Raw genomic sequence first — 23,000 nt, forward strand, 5'->3', positions numbered from 1 at the left:
ATGTTGGGACAGACCTGCAAAACCATTCATTTGCTCCCTCAAACACACTGCACTTTCTCACAGTAAAAGACGTACACATTGGCATCAGTTCACACAGACAAATGCATGAGTTTAAACTAGTTCCAAGCCAGCACATTCTCATGTGTGATGACAGTCAAATTTGAAGACCAATACAATTTTAGTTAGTAATGCAAATTATTGAAATCAATATCAGTGTGTTTAAATGTTTGGGGTGTTTATCCAGAAAGGACCCACTGGATAATTTTGCCCCACTCATTTACTACGGTCTAATTCAGATAAGAAGTGCTTGTGACTTCACACTACGGAGAGGATCCTTGAAGGATAGACAGACGGATGGCCAATCCCATAGAAGTCTAGCAGTATTTCTTGTATCACCTTTCCCACATCAGATATTCCCCGTTGTGTATGCAGTGTGAGGCTCAGCGAGAGGTGGTTCATCAGGCTAATGTGCATCCAGGCAGATAGGACACTCCTCCGCCCCAGGGCTGGCTCTTGCCTCTCTGCTCAGAACCTCTGCCCTGCTGTTGGCTCACTTATTGGATTTCCTGAGGGCATGATCTAGGACAGCCCAACTAAACAGAGCCAGTCCCATGGTATCGAATGTGCTTGATTATGCACTACTTGGACTGGGGAGCCAGTCCCTCTCACATTATCCTGATTTGAACAGTAGCAGATTTTTATCTGCCCCTTCTGTGATTGAGCAACAAATTGAAGTTACCTACATACATCTATATTATAATTAAATCACTACTGGAACCATTTTCTTAGATCTCAAATGAACACCATTTCTCAGTCTGCTCAGTAAGTGAGTCTCACTCAGCAGACTAAGTTCTATTGCCTTCTCAGAGAGTTCCAAATGACTCCACTCTTCTACCCTCATTATCTAGCACTTCAACAACATCTGCACTTAACAGACGCCACTCATCCTTCAACCACCAGGACTCTGAAGTCTCTCCTTTTCTCTCTTCCTTTGATTCTTCTTGATTTATCACAATTTCTTGTGCAATCTTCCGAGACCACAGGAGACCTGTCATGGTTGGAGAAAGAGATGGATCTGACTGAAGTGATGGAGGGAGAAGGGGAGGGGCTGCAGCGGGGATGTAACAGATTCTGCCAACGACAAGAAAACACATGTGGGTGTCACTTTTTCATCACCTCTTGAAAGGACGCTTTGGAGAAAGTTTGTCAAACTACATCAGGGGCATTTGAGAAACTTGTTTATAAAGGTGTCGGGAAGATGGGGGGGGGGGGGGAGGAGAAGGAGGGAAGAGAAAGATATAGAATTACACCTCTAGGTTCTAAAACGTCTTCTATCAGACAATTCTGTGTGACTTTTTTTCCCCTTTTCTTTTTTCCCTCGTCTTCAGTTTTAACGTGACATGCTTTTTGACACTCTGGAGAGTACAGGAGGAATGGGGGGAGACAGATGGCAAGCAGTCCCACTCGCCCCTTTTAGAGCCGACGCAGCGGTCAAGGTTCCCTCTGGAAGATGCTCAGAATGTCTGTTAAAGGGGCAATTGACTGCAAAACCGATTTTACCTTGTCATAGTTAAATAACAACAGTTCGGTGGGTAAACTGAACATACCGTGAATATCAAAGTCCATTGACACCTCTTTCCTATTCAAATCTCAAAAAGAAAAAGTTTGGCTGTAAAACGCTAGCTTTTCAACAAAGCTACCGGTCCTACGCAGGACCGGTGATTGCCCTCTTATTGGCTCTGGTCCGTATCTTTGTCACGCCCCAGAATTTACATCCAGACCAGCCCGAGGTAGCGTCTATCTTCGATACTAGTTTGGCTGTGCGCTGCTCTGTGTAGGCTACTTATAAGGAATTACAAAGAAGAACGTTTTGAATTATAACAAGGATATTGAAAATGGACCATGGTCGTAAATGCTGTGTTCCAGGCTGTACAGGGAAGGCTAACACTCACAGTCTTCCCAAGGAGTCAAACATTCAACACGCATGGCTGCTGTTGTCTATGAGAAGATCCCGGCGAAGTTCGACACTCAATCATTCATTTGCTCTGAACATTTCACCCAAGACAGTTTTGACAACCTTGGACAATTTCAAGCAGGATTTGCTAGGAAGCTGAACCTGGAAAGAGGTGCTGTTTCGACCGTATGCTCATTGCAACCGCAAGCTATAAGGACAGTATGATGTTGTGCTAACAGTTATTAGCAATGCTAACGTTTCCTGTATATAGCATACCAGGTAGAATGCTAAATACGTTTCTACACACATCAAATGACTCTAGCTAGACTAGCTGTAGTCGGCATTAGAAGGGAAGCTTCCGAAAAATAGCCAGAAAACGAACAGCAGTCTGGCTTATTGCTAACACCTGTCTAGATAATCTGTTTGAAAGAAATGGAGAAAGGCAGGCTCTAGATACAGGATACGTTAGCATTGCTAGTAACTGTTACTAGTAACACCTAGAGTGTAGGCATGTAAACAAGTTTAGCTTGCTAACGCAAGAGCATAGGTAGAATGTGTGATAATTTAGCCTAGTTTATTGGCAATGGGGCTAACGTTGATTCATGTCCCTGACTGTGTTTCATTCAAATAAATAACCTGTGTAATGAAAATCTACAATTCACCATGCATGTTTGTCCAGATCTTTGTCATGTTATTTTACAGCAAGATATCTACAGCTAGCCTAGCTAGCTAACTGAAGCCGAGTAGAATCACGATATGGTTTGGTTGCTAAGCTGTAGCCTAACGTTCTACCCACCTAAGTCAATCCAGTTTGCTTCAACAACAGTGGAAACAAGTAATGTTATAATTTCAAATGATATATAGTCAATCTGTTGAAAACAGTGTTGTGTAGACACAATAGATTTATTTGCGCGTTTTTATTTCAAGTCTCCAACTTCGGTGTTTCAGCGAGTGCTGCTGTTGGCCGTGTTGCGTTTTTGCTCCCAGCTTCACTCGTTGATAACCAACCAATCAGCGCGCAGCTTATCTAAATATTAATGAGCATACCATAAAAGGAGAAAAGCTAGTGTTTTTCCCCGGGAACATTTCAGAGGATCTGTCAGAGGGCATAGAACAGCACCCGGGCCATTTTCAACCCAACCATTGTTACATACCCTATTCGGAGACCTTAAGGAACAGTGTGAAATACCCCAAAAACCCAGTCAATTGCCCCTTTAATTGTTCTGAAGAGCAAGGTTGTGTTGCAACAGCTGCTCCGTTCATTCAACATCATTTGAAAATTGCTACCTCCAGGCCATTTCCATATAATGTTCCATTTAATGTACTCCAAGAAAGGTCGATAGTCTTAAATGTAATCTGTAGGTTACTTTAGTTTTAAGGGAGGTTGGTGTAGCAAATAGCATTGCATGTTGCAAAAGATTTCAGTAGGACCCACCAACCCCTAAGCAATGTATTTCACACAACCCCTCAAAACCTGAACTGGGGTTTTGAAAGAACAGTCTCTAATTGTCACTCCTCACACAAAAAAAAGTAAATCTTTTTCTTGAGCCCAGGGGCGTTGTAAGACACTTTTTACTGGGGCACGTTCCCAGTATAAATCATCGGTGCCCCAGTAAAATCTAAAGTTTGAGTTTTAACAATTTACTTTATTAGTCAGTGCATTCATTTATATTGATAATCCCAGCAAAACAAATTACGCAGTTTCCCAATCAACGCTTGTAAAATCTAAGCAGTTTAACCGAAAACACAAACCGAGGCCCGCAGAATTCCAGGTGTCGGACTCGGCACACAAGTCAGAATTAAGGTAGGCTAAGAAAACATTACAAAACTAAGAACGTTTCTAGGCCTACCGATCATCATATTTTGACTAAAACATAAAAACAATATTACATGAAGCTCAAAAAACAGTATTTGCCCTCAAATGATAGCGAAAAAAATGTGCGCGCTCGCATTAACTATTGATGTCCCTGCCAAAGGTGATATCAAACTTGCATCCCTGAACTGTTGTATAGTGGGTTAAGCAAGGGGAGTTTCTATAGCCTAGTCATGCATTGTGTTCAAGCTTTAAAGAAAAAAAGGGATATGAATAGGGGCCTGAGCACCAGTAGAGTTTTATGTCTAACAACGCCTCTGCTTGAGGCCCCCCATGTCTGCAATGGAGTGCCAATTTTATAGTTGAAATACAGCAAGTCACCTTTTGAACTACAAGTCCCAGAGCTGTTCCAGTGCTTGCAGTAAAACCATCAGTTAAGATGAGAGACTGTCCCATAGGCATAATGTGAATAGAATAATTAACAAAGGGACATAGGACAAGCCCTGCACACAGAGCCCTGCACACAGAGCCCTGCACACAGAGCCCTGCACACAGAGCCCTGCACACAGAGCCCTGCACACAGAGCCCTGCACACAGAGCCCTGCACACAGAGCCCTGCACACAGAGCTATCGTTCTGGTTTTCGAATCCGGTTCTTTTCTAATTCCCTCCAATAATTTATTGGAGAGAAAAAATATAAGAATGTAATGTTCTGTTCTAGCTCTGATTCAGATGTGAACATCTGGAGAATATCCATTGATGTTTCCGTGAAAACATGTTGCTTTTTCTGTAGGCTATTTATTCAACAACATTTGTAGGCCTATTATCTTATCCTCTGCTATACACCAGGGCTCTCAAGTCTCACGCATTCGCCGTGAGACTCACGCATTTCAGACATTTCTCACGCTCTGATGCAACACCTTGTATTTCTCATGCATTTCAACCATTTCTTACGCTGAGAAGTAAGGGATAACTTGTCCTGTCCTCCAAGGAGGAGGGAAAGGGGTTCAAATTGTACGTGTCAAGCTACATCCACAATTACGAAGGTAAGGTTTATCTAACAAAGTAAATTGAGTGCTTCCTTTCACTAGCTAGCCAGCCCACAGATTTTACCGGTAACATTAAGCTTACTAGGCTAGCGAATTAACTATTTTTAGCAACATAATAATGTACTCAATTATCTTATTGTCTGAGTGCTTGCTTGTTGGTAATGTTGACACATAAATCAGAACCTCCAGGAATTCGCGATGTTGCGATCGCACCAATTCACGCAAATTCAACGATTACCCACGAATTCAGCGATACGTTGCAATTTTAACCAATCACCGCAATTTTCCTGCAACTTTGACCAATTATCGTTGATAAGGAAGTTATTCTGAAGAAGGCAGGCCGGAAGGAGTCACGACAAAGGAAAGGAGTTTGACTTTGGTTTATTAGTCGAGCGCCCGGATCAAACAATCAGTTCAAGACAAACTGATGGCATGAGTGAAAACTCATGTCTCTCAGCCATGCTTAAATACATGAGTTGGACAGTACAGATATAGAATGCACAGAATTACTTCCTTAACGGGTCTTTAGTGGTCAGTACACTGATACACTAGAGCATACCAGCAGGTGAAGTGGTCGTTAATCACATAAGCCCTGTTTTGTACATGATTTACCTCACCGTCTCCTAACTGTCTGGGCTGTGTGCTATATTCTGCTCAGTGGAAGCCTCTCTGCAGGACCTCTTGACCTTACAGGCTACATGTACACAGAAAATCTGCCTTAAAATCGTCGTCTCCCACAACTCTCTCCAGTAGGGTTTAAATCCATTGTTGCGCCTGAACACGTTCATTGAACGAAAGTTCATGAACTTGTTCATAATTTTGGTGAACGTGAACTGAACGTACTGTATTACTGCCTGATGAACGATACTGTGAACACGTTCATTCTGGTGTCTGTAAACTCTTTCACTCTTTTTAATTTCGTTCAATAAGGTGCCAGATTTCTAAAGAATTCCAGGCAAAGAACGCACCGTTAACAGTCCTGTATCCAGGGTTGCCCGACCAGTCAATTGCTGCGTGTGCTTTCTTCTACTGTCTATGCCTGGCAAGCGTGAGAGCGTCAAAGTTGCGTAGAGGCCGAGAGCGGTATTGCAGACAGATAAAGATTTCAATCCTTTTTTGTTAAAAAAGGGAAATTCCTCCCTTCAAAGTGAATGTAAATCCTGGTTGGATAAGGATAAAAAATTGGATATGAAGATGAAATCTGACTCACAGTTTCAGCGTTAAAATAATAAAATAATTGCTGTCTGTGGTTCTATATGGGCTGTGGAAATAATTTAGAATGTATAGCAAAAATTATAGCTCGCAACATATTGCAAAAAAAAATTACTGAACTAGTTCATTTTTTGGAGCTGTGAACTTAGTTCAAAATCTTGAATTATGAACTATGAACGGAACTAGTTCATTTAGAAATGTGTGAACTATGAACTGAACTAGTTCATGTTGAAAGTGAACTTTCCCAACACTGGTTAAATCTTTAACTGGCATGTGGCATCGGAAGTACATGCCACTGCCAGGAGGCGGGACATGCCAGTGAGCCGCTAATCAGCAGCATTGACCGTTGACAGCCAATTGCACTATACTAACGAATACTGAGCGAGAAGTGCCCTCCCTCCCGCCTATTGAGTTCGAGTTGAACTGACTTTTTTTGTTGATCCATAGGTATCTGTTTCATGTTGTGGATAAGTAAAGCCTATTTTGCTACATTTTTGTAGTCCTGGTTATCTTTTGTTTGGGTGGTTGGTAAGGTTATTTAGGGGACAATTTCTCAATGGTTTTATTCTTTAATGAATGTTTGTTTATTAATTACTTATTTTTCAACCAATAACTCAATAAAAAATATAGCTGCAAGCAGCGATGCGGGTTCCTCCGCAAAATGGCAAAATATTACAAAAATGTACATTGTAGAAGGTCAAGAGTTGGACAACAAGAGAACAAAACTACTTCATATTGGGCCAACTACAATAGGCTGAATGGGGATTTGGACTCATGAGCATAAGGTTACAAGGCAACCTCTCTATCCTCTCTGCCACACACCAACTGTTGAGAATGTATGAGTAGAAAGGGCAGAGTAATAGCTTTGGTCAGCTTTGGGACAAAGGTTAAGAAGCGGTTGACATTTCAATGTTTTGTCATCCTGTTTAACTAAACAGATATTCAAATTTAACACAGGCTAAAAGACTGCGGCTGGATTCAAACCTACAACCTTATATTTTGTTGGTCACTGTCCCCGTCCATTGAGCTATTCTCAGTGTTGAATAAGTGATGTTCAGTTACTGTATAAAAAAGTAAGTTTCTTCTGTGGTAAGAGTTGTTGGATTCAGCCAAAGTTTAAACTACATTTACATTTAGTCATTTTAGCAGACGTCCTTATCCAGAGCGACTTACAGTAAGTACAGGGACATTCCCCCTGAGGCAAGTAGGGTGAAGTGCCTTGCCCAAGGACACAACATCATGTGGCACGGCGGGGAAATTGATCTGGCAACCTTCTTTTTACTAGCCCGACTCCCTCACCGCTCAGCCATCTGACTCAACTACTCAAATTCAATCATATTTTGACATACCAAGGTGAAATTGTTGATGGTACTTAAGTGTGATATTGAGGCAATGTTGACATTTATATAAATACATCCCTTTCAGACATTTTGTATTACATTTCTCATTCCATTTCACCCTATATAAAAAACACACCAGTAAAACACCAATAAAAACACACCTGCCCGCACACTATCCCAATCCATGCCGTTTACCTCCCTCCCAGCGCAGGTCACGCCAAAGCAGAAATGCTGTAGCGGACGCATGAGGTTTGGATGTAGACCAAAAATTGCCTCCCACAATCAAAACACATTGATCGCAACACTATTTCCAGAATTTCTCAAAGATGGCTTGAAGACCGCTTTACAGAACCACAATCAATTTGCAATCAAGAATAGCCTCATTGGCGATAGGTCTAGGGCAGTGTTTTTCAAAGTCTGGGTTGCGACCCACGGGTGGGTCGCGGGGGATGAAAATTGGGTCGGCAAATACGTTTTCATAATTATTTTGTCATAGGTTTTTGTAAATGACAACTATTTTTTAGTAGTGCTTTGTTTCCTGTTAATTTCCCGTTTTATATGGTATTTACTTTTATTTTAAAAATATTGCGCAACAAGCTGGTGCTAGGTGCTGTAATCGGACGTAGCCTACCTGCAGAATAAGAAGTTTGGAAGGATAGCGCACTCACGTGTAGCTCACAGAATAAATACGGAGATAAGATAAAGATAATTAATTAGCAGTACAAAATATAAGGATACTTAGCAACTGTTTGATGAGGGAACAAGGTTTGTTTGATTAATATGTCTAAGTTTAAGTTGTTCTTATTTCATGTTTGTAATTTGCTATGCGCCAATGGTGATTGCTAATGCTACAGCACTGATAATCGTCAGTAATGATGTTGTGTGTGTTGCTAGCGATTAAAGGTGAAGTCTATGATCATCGGATCATGAGCTTCAAAAAAATACATACATATGCATGGCCGCGGGAACTAGGGGTGCTGCAGCACCCCCTGACAGCACGAGAATTTAAAATGACATGACTTGAAAATCCACCACCCGGTACAGCCCCGCAGTAGCGGACTGGCCATCGGGAGCACCGGGAGAAGAATAACGATGGAAAACCAGGCTAAGAAACGTAAGGGTGGGGCTGAAAAATGGAGGCAAAAAGGCAAATCACCTTCACTTGACAAGGTTTTACCAAAGAAAAAACGGCTGAGTTTATTTAGCATGAACTCAAAAACTATTTTGCGCTCAAATAAAGGCCCAAAATATTGGCTCGCGCGCTATGCGCGCTTGCATTAAATGTGGAAGTACCTATATCTTTCTTTCCGAACTAGCATCACATCAAACACAGACTGTGCATGCATTAGCAGGGCAGCTGTGGTGTCGTAGACACTTAAAAACTAATTATTATGTTAAAACTTGAACAAATAATTTATAACGGTAGGGAAATTGTACATTTGCAAACACCCCTTGTAATATCATTTGGGTGGTTTGTCATCTTGAAAATGTGGGTCGCCGAAAAAAAAGTTTGAAAACCACTGGTCTAGGGCACAGCCCATGATCAACTCCATGTAAATATTAATGTGTAATGGCCGACTCTCACTTCCTGTTAAACCACACAACATGCACTCTCAGGGTGACCAACATGATTATTTTAACTAACAAACAACAATATTACAAACATGTAACTGAACAAACGCAACAACTGAAATCCCTTGTATAGCTGTTGTAACCAAACTATTTTCCACAAGTCTTGGCGTTTTTTGACATGCCGCACTGCATGCTGGGTACCCAAGAGCGCTGACGCTGATTATCTATCTGTGCTCCGACTGCGTGATATGAAGATGATACTGACGCGCTACGGTCTTGGAGTCTCCTGAAATGGAACGCGTCTTTCTGCCTTAAAGCTGCGTAGGCATCATCATCAAGACCCCATGTATATGTCAAGATAACATCCAAGCTAACGATTTCGCCAAATCTGACTGCTGCTTTGTATACCATATGTACTGTGTTATGGTTGTTTGAGTTAAAAAAAACTTGCTAATGAATTAAATGGCTTTTAAATGTCAAATCCAACTATAAATGTATAAAAGGGAGAGTTCCAATCAAATCTGAATTATTTGTAAACCTAGAAGTTTCAAAGACAACCTTTTCCTAAACTGACATGCACCAACTCAGAGAACATAGTTTCAACATCCATTTACACATTTAGTCTCTATTTTTTACTCTACTCTTAAGGCATAACTATGTTTAACTTAATGTCTGCACCTCTCTGTCACCAACTGTCTCTGGAGTGGGGGCTTCACAGGGTGTCTACAAGTGTAAACAAGTTACATTTAAGACTTTTTAAGACCTTTTAATACCACTTCCAATTGAAATTCAAGACCAAATTTACGATGGAAATACAAATCAAAAGTGGAAATTTACAGTAATCTTCCCAAACACTGATGTCTGTTCAATATGAACAGTATGGTAAAATGACAACAGTCGGTTGAGTTTAAAAACATTGACTAAATGTGTGTAATGGGACACATTACACACATTTTTATTACACAATGTTGGAGCAGAAACTAGCAATTCCATGAATCCCATGGAAACAAAGGCAAATGTGTGAGATGAACTGATGTGGAGCACAAATCATCCAAGAAGCAGTACTTCTCTTGAGTGGTTTTTATTCAGATGACTAATCGTTGGATTCAGGTCAAAAGTCTATAACTTGAACTGGTTTCATTACTTAAGACACTAAAAGTCAGCAGCTTGGCATGCTGGGACATGGAAAGGATTAAAGATTTAGACTTTCATCAAAGTAAAAAATGCTGGTTTGTCCTTTTTCATCAATGTCCTCAAAAAACCAGTCTGCAGAGCTATTGTGTCTGTGGGGTGACTGTCTGTCTCTGGAGGGCTGGCAGGCAGGGACAAGCAGGGCCTGCAGGCAGGCAGTCAGGGCAGGCCAGCTGGATGAAGCTGTCCTGGGGTCGGGGATGAAGAGAAACTGTCCAGCTAGAGGGGGGTAGTCCAGCAAGCGATCTGTTTTTCTATCAGCATCCTCTGTTGAACTCTGTTGAGCAGGCCTCTGCATGACCCTCCAGACCTGTAAAAGTGAAGAAAGGATCCATGTCAGTTGTAAAAAACGAAGCTTTTTACATCAACACTTGACATAAACTACAGTTGTACAGACTGTGAAATGCAGTAGCATTACTTGAACTTGAATCTAAATGTGTTGACCTGATGGAGACCCGGCAATGCAAAGTCACTCAAAACATTTGGCTCGATACCATGCTCTGGCAAGAGTATTTAGCTCTAAACTGGCCAATATACACATCTGACCAAAGACCAGCTCGACCTTTGCCTGTAAACAGTGATTATGACTATCAGAGACCTTTAAATAGTCCTAGTCCTGTGTCTTGTGTCTTATACTGAGAGACTCTCTCCGCACCGCTCTACAAACTAAAAATCATGGATTTGATCAGCTGGTCTCTTAATGCAATTGACACCATCTTGGGTTCAGGGGAACCTGACTGTCCTGACGAGAGGTTAGCAGCTGGCTACTCGATGGACGCATCGGGTGTCCAGCGGCGCTTTCCGTGGAAAACATCTACCTATTTGGATCCACGATTACAGGCTTTTGCTGATTGGATTAGGCGCTGCCCTGGCATATCGAAAAATTAAGGAAATGGCTACAGCTGTAAAAAAGCCCCCTAAGGCTGGCCGACATGATTGGACCGTCGGAGACCGATGGAAAAAGGAGTAGACGTGCAAATTGGAATGCGGCTACTCAACCAAACAACCCCAATCTTATCTGCTTTCGGCACCCTAACCAGCACAGGCCTTGGCCAAGGCTGTTGCTGGAACAACAACTCCCCTGAAGAGCGCTGCAGCGAGACTTCTCTTGCATTCCCTACCCCCCTTCCAACAGACACCTGAGGATTGTTGTCTCTGTCTGGGCCCTGATTAACGCTGTCTCCATGGCAATACAATCTGCGAGGTCCAGATGCTGCTTGTCCATACCCCCCCCCCCTCCCCCCTCCCCGTTGCAAGTCATGTGGTTCTGTAATGTTGTACAATTGATGTGCTTAATGCTGAGGTGTTTTTTGCCTGTTCCCACACTGTACTCCTCTAGGAGCATAGTCTGGGGGTTGCCTTTTTTTCTCCTCTCTCTCCTCATGTTATGCTGAACATTTCCTGTCCTGTCTACCCCCTTGTCATGTTTGTGTATTATATACTGCAAGTGGCAGCTCAGATCTAAGACGGATTCGAGAGACCGCAGATAGAGTGCGGCTAGTTAGATCAACACTTGTATTATTGTTTTTGTTGATTTTATGTAAAGCACTTTGAGCTGCAATTCTTGTATGAAAAGTGCTATATAAATAAAGTCTTACTTACTTACTTACTTAAATAGGCTGACCGAGTGAAACTAGCCTGGCTAACATAGGTCGCTTTCTCAGGAAAATGACAAATGAAATATACTTGTTTTGAAATATCCCATATACTGGCTATCTTCAGCAGACTCTTGTCTACAAAAAGCAGTCCTCCCTGACGTTTTAGGAGTAGAATTTAGTGAATTACGATATTGTTTACACACTGCCAGTGAGCGAGCTGAGTCTGTCTCTGAGGCAAGTCAAAACAATGTACCCCCGGGACGCAGTCTCAATCCACTGCAAATTTTCCACAAATCACAAAAATAATCGGAGCATCTGGGTAAAAGCACAATTCCCACATCTCCTAAAGGCTGCCCCTCCTCGAGGTTTGGTAACAAACACATTTTTGGTGCGACCAAACTGTGAAATGGTGAACTTATGAACATGACGCGACCAAAACATGGCTGCCGCAGTGTTTCCCACACAGACTAATTTGTGGCGGTGCGGTACCCAGAATCAACACCGGCCGCCACATATCGCGTTTCATAATATTAGTTATATTTTTATTTTTACAATATTTAGGTTAAAACACGCAGCGTATTCGTTCAGCTGCGCTCACAGGTCTTCCTCACGTACGCACACAGCCACTACATCAGCACACGTTAGCAACGATGCATACTTACGCCGTTCTGGTAAGACCGACAGCTATATCAGCGAGCCTTCACCATTAGTGGCGTAACTAAAGGTCTAGGAGAGTTGAGGCTACTTTTCGCTAGGTACCTACGAAAATGTCGAAGGTTCCCCTTCTTTTGATGAGAAGTCTGAGTTGCTAGCTACTTACCCGGCGTCATGGAGCCGACCAGTTAAATAGTTATTTAGCACTAGCGTTGCTACCTGATTTTGCAGAAAATATTTGTTTGTCGTTGTTGATTTTTTTAATCATTTTGGATTAATGTTTAATGTAATAAAGTTCTGTGTAACAAATTATTAACAAAGGAATTATTTTGACCCCCTCGACCTCCCTCCCCTATTAGAAATAGATTTCTAATCTGTGGGAAACACTGCTGCCGCCTAAACCTATGCGGTCTCCCTGGCGCATAGGCTTATTACAAAGACTTTCACAAACCAAATCAAAATTCTGAGCCGACAGGTCTGTGGGGAAATGTTACATGATTCACTAATTACACAGAGGGGAAAGCTAGCTACTTTTCGTAGTTTCGTTCTCAAAGTGCTCAAACCTTCACCATAATTCAAGACTAGTGTACTTTCACGAACCCAATCATTGATTCTAGCTTAAAATGTGTAAAAATAGGACTTACCGATCGTGGCTGCCAGGCGATTCCAGTTGAAAACAACAATGGCCGCCGAAAAATAATTTATATTCGTAACGGCGAGCTGCGATTGGAAGCGATTGGGGGCTTGGTCAGCACACCATTTCCAGAAAGAATGTGTGTGCCTCTCGCCAAGCTTGCGCATGTGTCAAGTAGGTTGACCACCTGTCCTTCTTTGCGCTGTATCGCACAGCATTTTCAATATACGACGTGCGGGACAAGGGGTGAAAATGCTGTGCGACACAACGCAAAGCGGGACAGGTGGTCACCCTAGTGTCAAGGAGCAGGATGAGCCTGTGAGAATTTGGAGCGCGCTGTGGAGCAATTCAAATGAATTCAATCATATATAGACATACCAAGGTGAAATTATTTAAGGTACTTCAGACTGATGTCGTCTTGAACCCTATAAGGTTTGAAAACCATGAGTCAAAATTATATTGGATTTATTGACACAAAGATTTTGAGGCAATGTGTACATTCACATAAATACACCCCTTTCAGCCATTTTGTATTGCATTTCTTATTCCATGTCACCCTACGTAAAGACATGCATTCTACACATCTGTAACACATTTCAAGTCGATTAAATCTATAGTTCATGAGGAGAAGGGTTCTGAAGGTCTGACAATATGGGTCCTTGAGGCTTTTTTGTTCCCCATGAGAAATAAGGCATAAATACCAATTTACAGGCATTTTGGACTAATGGGGCCAAATTGGAAAAAATCGGGTCCAGGACTTTTTGCGCTATTGAGCCATTTAACGGAGAAGAAAAATAATAATAGTAGGAATACTAACAAAAACAATAGGTTCCCTCCTACCGGAGGAACCCTAGTAAGAATACTTACAAAAACAACAGCAGGCATGAAAACGGGTCAGGGGTGAAAAAGGTGAGAAGGATATTACCCCTCTAAGGCGGTCCGGGTGCATGCTACCCCATAAGGAAAATTTGAATATTCCATATTTTAAAGCATCAATCTGATGCATTTTGAGATACTTTTTTGCCAACCTGGGGAGAACTGGAGAAACGTAACTTAAGCCATGAGTCAAAAATTATTATGGCCTCCTTACTAAGTATTATGCAAGCCATTTCATGCCAGCCTGTCACTGGGTCTAACATTTACAGTATATGAGGCACATTGTGGTAAGGGCACCACAAATGGCTTAATGCATAACCCCCCAAAAGATGGTGGACATGCTGTAACTTAACTTGTCTACTCTTCCATCATGATTGACAGCCAATACAAGTACCAGCGTATTTTGAAGTCAAAATGCGTTTCCACTACACAAATTGCGTACAGGTTGGCAGATCTGCTTATTGATAGAACGGCAGGGACGGACTGGAAGGAAAAATAGGCGCTGGACTTTGATCCAGACCGGCCCACCAGAACCGGTCCCGTATATGCCGCCACACCGAGCGCCTTTTGGTAATGCATGCAAATTCTGTCTGATGTGATGCTAGTTAGGGACTTCCATGGTTAATGCTCGTGCGCATGGAACTTGAAACAAACATAGCCGTTTGTCCAATTGGTAAAACGTTGTCTAGTGAAGGTAATTACGTTTACGTTTCTTAGCCTGGTTTTCCATCTTTATATTGTCTCAAATTAGCTTTTCTGTCAGTGTCACTGTTGTGTGTAAGCGGCATTAAGGGCTGCATATGTTCTTTTGGAATTTTCCACCGGAGCTTTAGCTAGCTGGCTAACGTTGCGTTCTCTTCGGCTGTGTTCACGTATCCACTCAACCACTCAATTCATCAAGCTGTAGCTAACGTTAGCTAAGTGTCTCCCCCCCCCCCCCCCCCCCCCCCCCCAAACAATTTCTCATCGAATCTACACGATTCACGTAGGTCACCTATTTTGGTTTCAAAACGGCGATTTTCGCCGAAAGGTGAGGGATTTTCATGTTTCCTCCTACTGGAGGAACCCTAATTACTAGGGCTGTGAAAAATAACGCGTTAACGCGTTATGATTAAATTACAGGATTAATTAAACCACAATTCCACCCAATCTGCAACTTCTGGATGAGAAGTTCGTGTTCCAAAAAAACTAAGATGGAACATCCAATAAAACCAAAGCTGAGAAAGTTGAGGCAATTTTTCGCTAGGTACCTCTAAACCTAGCTAAAAGTCTTGGAAAGTTTAGGATATTTTTTGCTAGGTTCCTACGAACATGTCTTAATCTGCCAGAAAAGTGGGTGCCCCTTCGTTCTTTTCTTCTTACCCGGCGTCATGGAGCCTAGCAGCTAAATACTTATTTAGCACTAGCGTTGCTACTGTATCCCTGCCTGTGTTTGAGCTGTTGCGCTGTTATACTCGGCAAGTATCGTGTTGTGGTGTCGGAGGACTGATCGAAAAGTGCATCATACATTTAAGTCATTTAGCTAAGACTTGCATGTACAGTACATACTGTTACATTAAATAATGTATTTAAACTCAAGCTTATATGGTGTCGTCGCAGGGGCGATTCTAGGATCAGACCTTTAGGGGTGCTCAGCCCCCAATGAGAATGTGACATGAATACAGTGCCTTGCAAAAGTGCTAAACGTAAACCCTGTTGCTAATATAAATCCCTATTTTCACTGGATAACAATTAATACATTTATGTATTATTATGCAAAATATTGAATGAAAAAACTAAGGATGTCCCTTTCTTCATGAACTACCAGCATCAAATGATAATAAACAATATATTTAAGAAAATATAAAAAAAATATTAGGAGTGCTTGAGCACACGCAAAATCAAAGACGCACACTAATGACAAAAATTTGGAAAATCTGTAATATGTAATTAATCATGATTAATCCACAGAAACCGGTGATTAATTTGATTAAACATTTTTATCATTTCACAGCCCTACTAATTACACAGAGGGAAATTCACAACTTTTCATCGCAACAAACACAAAAAACACCATCGTAACTTTATGGAAAAGCTCCCGCGAAATCGGGAATTTTAGCCTGCAACTATCACCAAAAAGGCCCGCGAAATTCTGGGGGGACTGATAAATAATTGGTCTGTCATTTATGTTCCCTATGGATAATGTAATGTAACATGTCTTTCTCAGTTTCTAACAAAAATCTGGAAATGGGAAAGATCTCCATAAGGGCGATTGATTTATGAGAAAAAGTGAGAAGCCGCACAATCTAAGTGTAGGGTTAAGAAAGCAATGGCTAAGGATTAACATAACCTGTTCTGTTCATGCCACAACAAATTGATACATATTTCTGAAGAAATCATTTTGTTTCTGAACTCTAATACTGGTTGTCTCCTTATAGACATCACAATTAAATTATTATGTCTAGTGGGTTAAGCAAGGGGAGTTTCTATAGCCGAGTAGTGTATGTGCGTAGCAAGCTTGGAATAAAAACATTGATATGAATAGGGGCCTGTAAAATCCGTGTACCCTTCGTTCTTTCATTTTTCAGTTTCAAAACCAAATCGGAAAAACAAACTTGTTTTTTTTCTGGTTAAAACCAGAATGGAAAAACGGGGAAAAAGAACAACAGAAATCATTAGTTCTGTAGCGGTTCAAAACCAAAACAAAAAAATGGGAAAATGAAGTTTTTGATTGTTTTGTTATTGTAATATTTGTCGTTGTAATAAAGTCGTGGAATTCTGGTAGAAATGTGGAGGTGCAGGCGAATTCAGTGCACAGTTCAAGATGGCTGCAAGCTTCATTGTTTTTCGGGGGATATCCTGCATGTTCAGGCACAGGTAAAACTCCTTCCCATGGTGGACCCTCACCTGGTCCCACATCCCATTGTTGACTACTGCACAGCTGGAACGAATATATATGTTAATATAACATGTCCAGTTGGTGCAACAGACATACACAAATCCATTAAATGTATTAGACTCAATGATATACAATGCATAGACCAGACATACTGAAGATACATTTAATTTCATAATTGATAGAGCGGCAGGGACTTCCAAAACACAATTTCAAATACACAGTGCTTGATAGGGAGCGCTGAAAAGCATGTTTTAAATGGATATAGTGACATGGAGGAGAAAGGGGAAAAGGTGAGATTCTCTGCAGCGCTGAAGCATGTGATGTAGGGACAGGTAAGGAGGGCACAAATGTTCTACAAAGCAAAAATGGGGTTAGTGATAGCTGTCAATCATCCCTGTGCTCCTTTGTTAAGAGAAACTATTACTTTTGCTTTGCATAGTATAGTACTCACTTGTACAGCTCATCATTAACAATCAAATAATTTTTAATGGGCATGGTTGCATTTGCCACAATTCTGCTGCTGAAGCCATCTACAGCAACCACCTGGATGGCCCCAAACATGCCAATTTGTTCATTTTTGGACTTGAAAATGTCCACTTCCGCATTGCAGTCATGGGGGATTTTTATTTAAATATACCAAAAAACATGGTGTGTTTTATCATCTTCTAGTCTAATTGAAAAGCGTCTTGTGAAAAAAATTCAACAGCTGCCGAAACTATTGCTGCAGAGCATGGGCCGATCGTGGCACTTTGCAGCACTTTGCAGCCAGTGTGGCCAGTCCAATTCGATAACACAGGCGCCGAAAAGAAATAGGCTGTGCTTCCAGGCGCTTTGCAGCCAAACACGGTGCTTCGCAGCCAATCGCGTCGCTTCACAGCCAATGTGTTCCAGGCGTTAAAACATGAAAGCTGGAGTCGTCAGAAGATTGTCTGTGGCGACAGCTACGTTTTAATCCTCAATATCCATCCATTCATTTCTATTGTCCATATTTCGCCAAAAAATATTTTGTTCTCTGACAAATTAGTTTGAACAATTTTGCCTTTTTTGTGCCCTACTCTGCCATTTTCGTTTGACGGGCGATCAATTAATGGAGAGGCAGTAGGCTAGTAACCTTTTGACCTTATATTTGTGCTGTAGTCAAACATTCAGCCTGTAACCATGTGAAAGGCTCAACCAGGGGAGTAGGCACAAAAAAAGGCAACATTTCTCAAAATAATTTGTCGGAGAGCTCCAAAATATTTAATGGCAAAATATGGCCAGTTGAAATTAATGGATGGATATTAAGGATTAGAGCGTAGCTGTCGCCACAGACAATCTTCCGGCGATCTTCTGACAATCTCAGCAGCTTCGACGTTCTAAGATGTCAGAGAACAATTGAGTCTTGATGAACGTAGGAGTTAGCTAGCCGTGTGTTTCCGATAGTAGTCTAGCTAGCTGCAGAGCTGTATCAGCAGTTTTTACGTTAAATTGGTAGTTGAGAGCAGCAGCAGGTCGGGCACTACGAACAAATGGGCCGGAAAGTAAACGTAACCATTTTTTGAGAAATAGAAATTGTAGGTTTGCAAACCCTTCCCTCGTATTCATTTCCATTTCATAATTTGACATCAACTTTCAATGATTTTTGTAGTAGCTATATAATGTATAGTACAGGATAAGTTAATAGGCCAACAAATGTTGTTGAATAAATACAAAAAGCACAAGTTTTTCACAGAAATATCAATGAATATTCTCCGGTGTCTATTTGCACATCAGAATCAGAGCTAACAACATTATATTAATACATTTTCTAAAATAAAAATAAAAATGAATTGGAACCAAGATTCGATAAGAACCGGATTTGAAAATAAAATATCATACAGTGCCCTCTGGGTGCCGTACCAGTGGAGAAAACATGCAGCTTTTTTGACTCAAACATAATAACAACATGTGTCCAATTTATGATATAACATGAAGCTTTTTTTGCACGTAAATGGTCGCGGAAAAAATATACTTGTGATACGCACGCTCACATTTAGTATTCATGTACCTGCCTAAACTCATATCAAACTTGCAGCCCTGAACTGTACATATAGTGGGTTGAGCAAGGACCCTGTGCCCCTTGAATTTTTGGGGTCCCTGTCCCAGATCCCGCACAAACACACGCACGCACTACTGGTGCGTGCCAGGATTATAAGACCTAGATATCTGATTAGAGGCGCTTCCCTTTGTCTAGACCTTAGCCACAGCTGGGACTCTTAGCTACAGCTAGCAGCACATGCTGTGCTATAAAAACACAACAGCCACCATCTGAGTCAGTAGATTAGTGGGGGAAAGAAGCACAAAATGCAAGCTGGAAAGTTTGCTAATCTGGCAGAGTTTAACTCCATGTGACCAGGAACAGGCCGGTAGTGGGTGATTTCCATCACAGCTTTGAGGTCATGGGAAGTGATGTCACAGTGATTTCCTGTCTGGGGAAGAGCAGGCACACCATTGTGGGTAAGGCTATCACAGAGGGGGAGGGTGTGTGGCCTTTAGAGAGGGTAAGGTTTCAGGGGACTGGGTCACCTGGGGTGTGGGTGGTTTGGACCTGCATATTTGTGTGCGTTTGACTACCATATTTCTTCAATTAAATGCTGTTGCGTTTATTACACAATGTTCATTTTTAGTGTGGCGTTTATTCTGAGAAATACGGTATGTGTGTATACAGTATGTGTGTGTATACAGTACTTGTCTGTGTGTGTGTCTGCAGGGCTAAAAATTGCTACCATTTTGGTCACATATGCTCCCAAAATTGTATCAGTGCAACCCAGGGTTTCCCGCAGCACTTTGCAGTTAAGGCAGCCACCTAAGCAACACACGCCTGCCGCCTTAACTACGTTGTCCAAAAAAAAGAGCGATAACCGCTGTGTTACTCTGTCCTGTTTTCTCCCTTTCATTCCAAACCGTGACCAACGCCAGTCCCTTCTCTGCAGAGACCCCCTGTTCTGCAGGAACGTTCTCTCCCCCCCCCCTCGGTCTGCCGGCAAATTCCACCCTACCACCTTAACTAACTAATTTTCTGCGGGAAACCCTGCAACCTTAAAATATTTTTGTGGAGCATTTGTGCAAGTGCAAATAATTGTTATGGTGCAACCTGTTTTCATTTCTTAAAAAAATGCTTGCTAATTAGCCTACTGCACGGTATGACCCTGCTGTGAGCTGATCCAGTGACCGGTCCACCGTTCTTTTCAGCGTTACATTCATCACTAACGGATCGAGCTGGAAAATCAAACATTTCCTGAACCCCGTGGGGAGGAGGGCCACAACATCATGGCCACCGACAAAACTCAGCAAAGATTGTTGTTGCTCCGGCTCCAACTTCTGGATATTCGGCAGCGTTGCCACAACAGACCGAATGGCTTTGCTCGCATCTTTCTCCGCCGCCATTACTGAACTACAACTCAAACTACAGTGCGACATTAAGGTCCTCGTACTCAGCCACTCCCTCTGTTCACTGATTGGGCAACCAAAAATGTGTCTGGCAAAAAACTACTAATATACCGAAAGCCCAGACCTAGTACAGAAGCAAAATGAAAATTGAGCCCTCAATTCTTCCCTGCAGGGCATAGAGTTCCCAAAATCCACCCAACACCATTTTAATAGTTTCTAATGCATCACGTCTAGAAGAACGTCAGGGACTGTAGAGAAACTCGGGATTGTTCTATCCATTTGCGAACCACAGAGTAACCTACTGTGTGTCACTGTATTGGGTATGGGGGGGTTCCACAACATTAGGATGGCAGTGGTGGGTATAGATCAGGCCTGGCCAACCCGCGGCTCCCGAGCCGCACGCGGCTCTTTGCCTGGTCTCGTGCGGCTCTTACATTCATATAGCATTTTGTGGTTTTTTATGTATGTGTGTATAATATTCATGTTGAGTTCAATATTTTCATCCCACGCAAATGCACGTCTGACGTGAATTTTCGCATGATCGCGTCTGTATACATTCACTTTGTATCTAAAATAGATATAATAAATATGTTGGTGTGGACCAACATAAAACTCTGAGCTTGGAGGGAGGGAAAACCTTGTTGTTGAGTAAACAATTGGTGTCAAGTTCGCTCTGAAAATGGCAGGGAAAAAATGCTCAGCAAAAAAAGAAATATGAAGATGAACACAGGACTTTTTTTAACAGATTGTGAGTTTATATTTTTTGTTGAACGTAATGGCCATTCTGCCTTATGCCAGGCGTCATTAGCGCATTTCAAGGCTTCAAATTTTCAGCGCCATTTCAGCTCACTCCATGCTAACATTGACCAGGAATTTCCAAAAGGGACTTAATTTCGCAAGAACAAGGTAATCACTTTGAAAAGTCAGGCAGAAAAGCAGATACAGTGTTACAGTTGTTTGTTGTCACGTTAGTTTTATCTTTTACATTTACATTTATTCATTTAGCAGACGCTTTTATCCAAAGCGACTTCCAAGAGAGAGCTTTACAAAGTGCATAGGTCACTAATAATAACAACAAGATAGCCCTAAAGCATTGTAGGTAGCCAAAAACAGAAGTACACATTGTGAACAACCAAAAATAAGTGCTAAAGGGAAGAAACCATAAGAGCATGTAGTTAAGCAAATTACAATTACACAACATGAATCTCTAAGTGCAAGTGTACCTGTAGGAAAGCAATAAAAATAGGATTAAATATAATACAACAGTTTAAATCAGCTACCACTAACCAACAAGAGCAACAGTCTAAGCAAGAGTCATTGTGATCCTTGAGGAAACTAGCGTTGGGTTCAACAAACCATTCCTAAGTACCGTTGTACTCCCGGAACAAGTGCGTCTTGAGCCTTCTCTTGAAGGTGGAGAGACAGTCTGTGTCTCTGATGGAGGTGGCGAGTTGATTCCACCACTGGGGGGCCAGGCAGGAGAAGAGCTTGTGTTGGGACCGGGCGGTCTTGAGCGGTGGGACCACCAGGCGGTTGTCTGAAGAAGACCGTAGGGGGCGGGTGGGGGTGTAAGGCTGCAGGAGAGACTTGATGTAGTCGGGTGCAGTCCCGTTCACTGCTCGGAAGGTCAGTACCAGGGTCTTGAATCTGATGCGGGCCGTTATAGGTAGCCAGTGGAGGGAGATGTGGAGCAGGGTAACGTGGGAGCGTCTGGGTAGATTGTAGACCAGACGGGCCGCTGCGTTCTGAATCCTCTGAAGAGGGCGGGTTGCGCATGCTGAGAGACCGGCGAGCAGCGAGTTGCAGTAGTCCAACTTGGAGAGGACCATTGCTTGGACAAGCAGCTGGGTGGAGTGCTCAGACAGGTATCTCCTGATCTTCCGGATGTTGTAGAGGGTGAATCTACACGACCGGGAGACCGCAGCAATGTGGGCCGTGAGGGAGAGCTCGTCATCCATGGTAACCCCAAGGTTCCTGGCAGAGGATGAGGGGGTCACCGTCGCAGATCCCAGGGTGATTGAGAGGTCGTGGGAGATGGAGGGTTTGGCCGGGATGATGACTTTTCTTAAAGTAGGCTACACACGTTCCACATTCTGGCACCTCATCCTCTGCATGGATGGTACCATGTGAGGGAGTTCTCCCCTCCCAAATAGAGTTGGTTGGGTCCACAGCCCGTCTTTTCCAATAAGTTTTCTCATATAAGCTACCGATAGCGGGGCCGGGGGGCCCGTACCGTAACGATACGCGTCAGCGAGGATGGATGGGAGCAGGGCCGGAGTGATGGCATCACTAGACAAGGTTTTACCAATTGAAAAACGTCTATGTTTATTTTACATTTAGCTCAAAAAACTGTTTTGCGCTCAAATAATGGCCAAAAATGTTGGCTTGCGTGCTGTGCACGCTCGCATTAAGTGTGGAAGTCCCTATCTTGCATCACATCAAACCCAAACGTCCTATGGGGCTAAGCCCAGAATGTTTACAACGTCTGGCTCCGCCTGATTAGCACTGATCGTTAAGCAGTCTCAAAAATTGTATCAATATAAAAAATAATACGATCCCTTTCTGTAATCATGATAACCCCCAGAAAAGGTAATTACACCCCCAGTCAAAGCAGACTGCATCCGGCTCTGTTTGGTATACAAAAAAAGTGGGCTGGTCTTGGGCCTGAATCTCCTGGGCTGAAAAATCTGTCTGAGCAGAGGTCTGTGTCTCTGTGAGTGTGAGTGTGAGTGTGAGTGTGAGTGTGAGAGAGAGAGAGAGAGAGAGAGAGAGAGAGAGAGAGAGAGAGAGAGAGAGAGAGAGAGAGAGAGAGCGAGCGAGAG

At 42.4% G+C, this 23,000-nt stretch overlaps 1 protein-coding gene across 8 annotated transcripts in view; it reads right to left on the minus strand.

The window, feature by feature from the left end:
• cep112 (centrosomal protein 112) overlaps positions 1-23,000 on the minus strand; it is a 206,211-nt gene that overhangs the window by 155,791 nt on the left and 27,420 nt on the right. The window lies entirely within an intron of this gene.

The sequence above is a fragment of the Hypomesus transpacificus genome, chromosome 17, assembly GCF_021917145.1.
Source record: "Hypomesus transpacificus isolate Combined female chromosome 17, fHypTra1, whole genome shotgun sequence".
NCBI lineage: Eukaryota > Metazoa > Chordata > Actinopteri > Osmeriformes > Osmeridae > Hypomesus > Hypomesus transpacificus.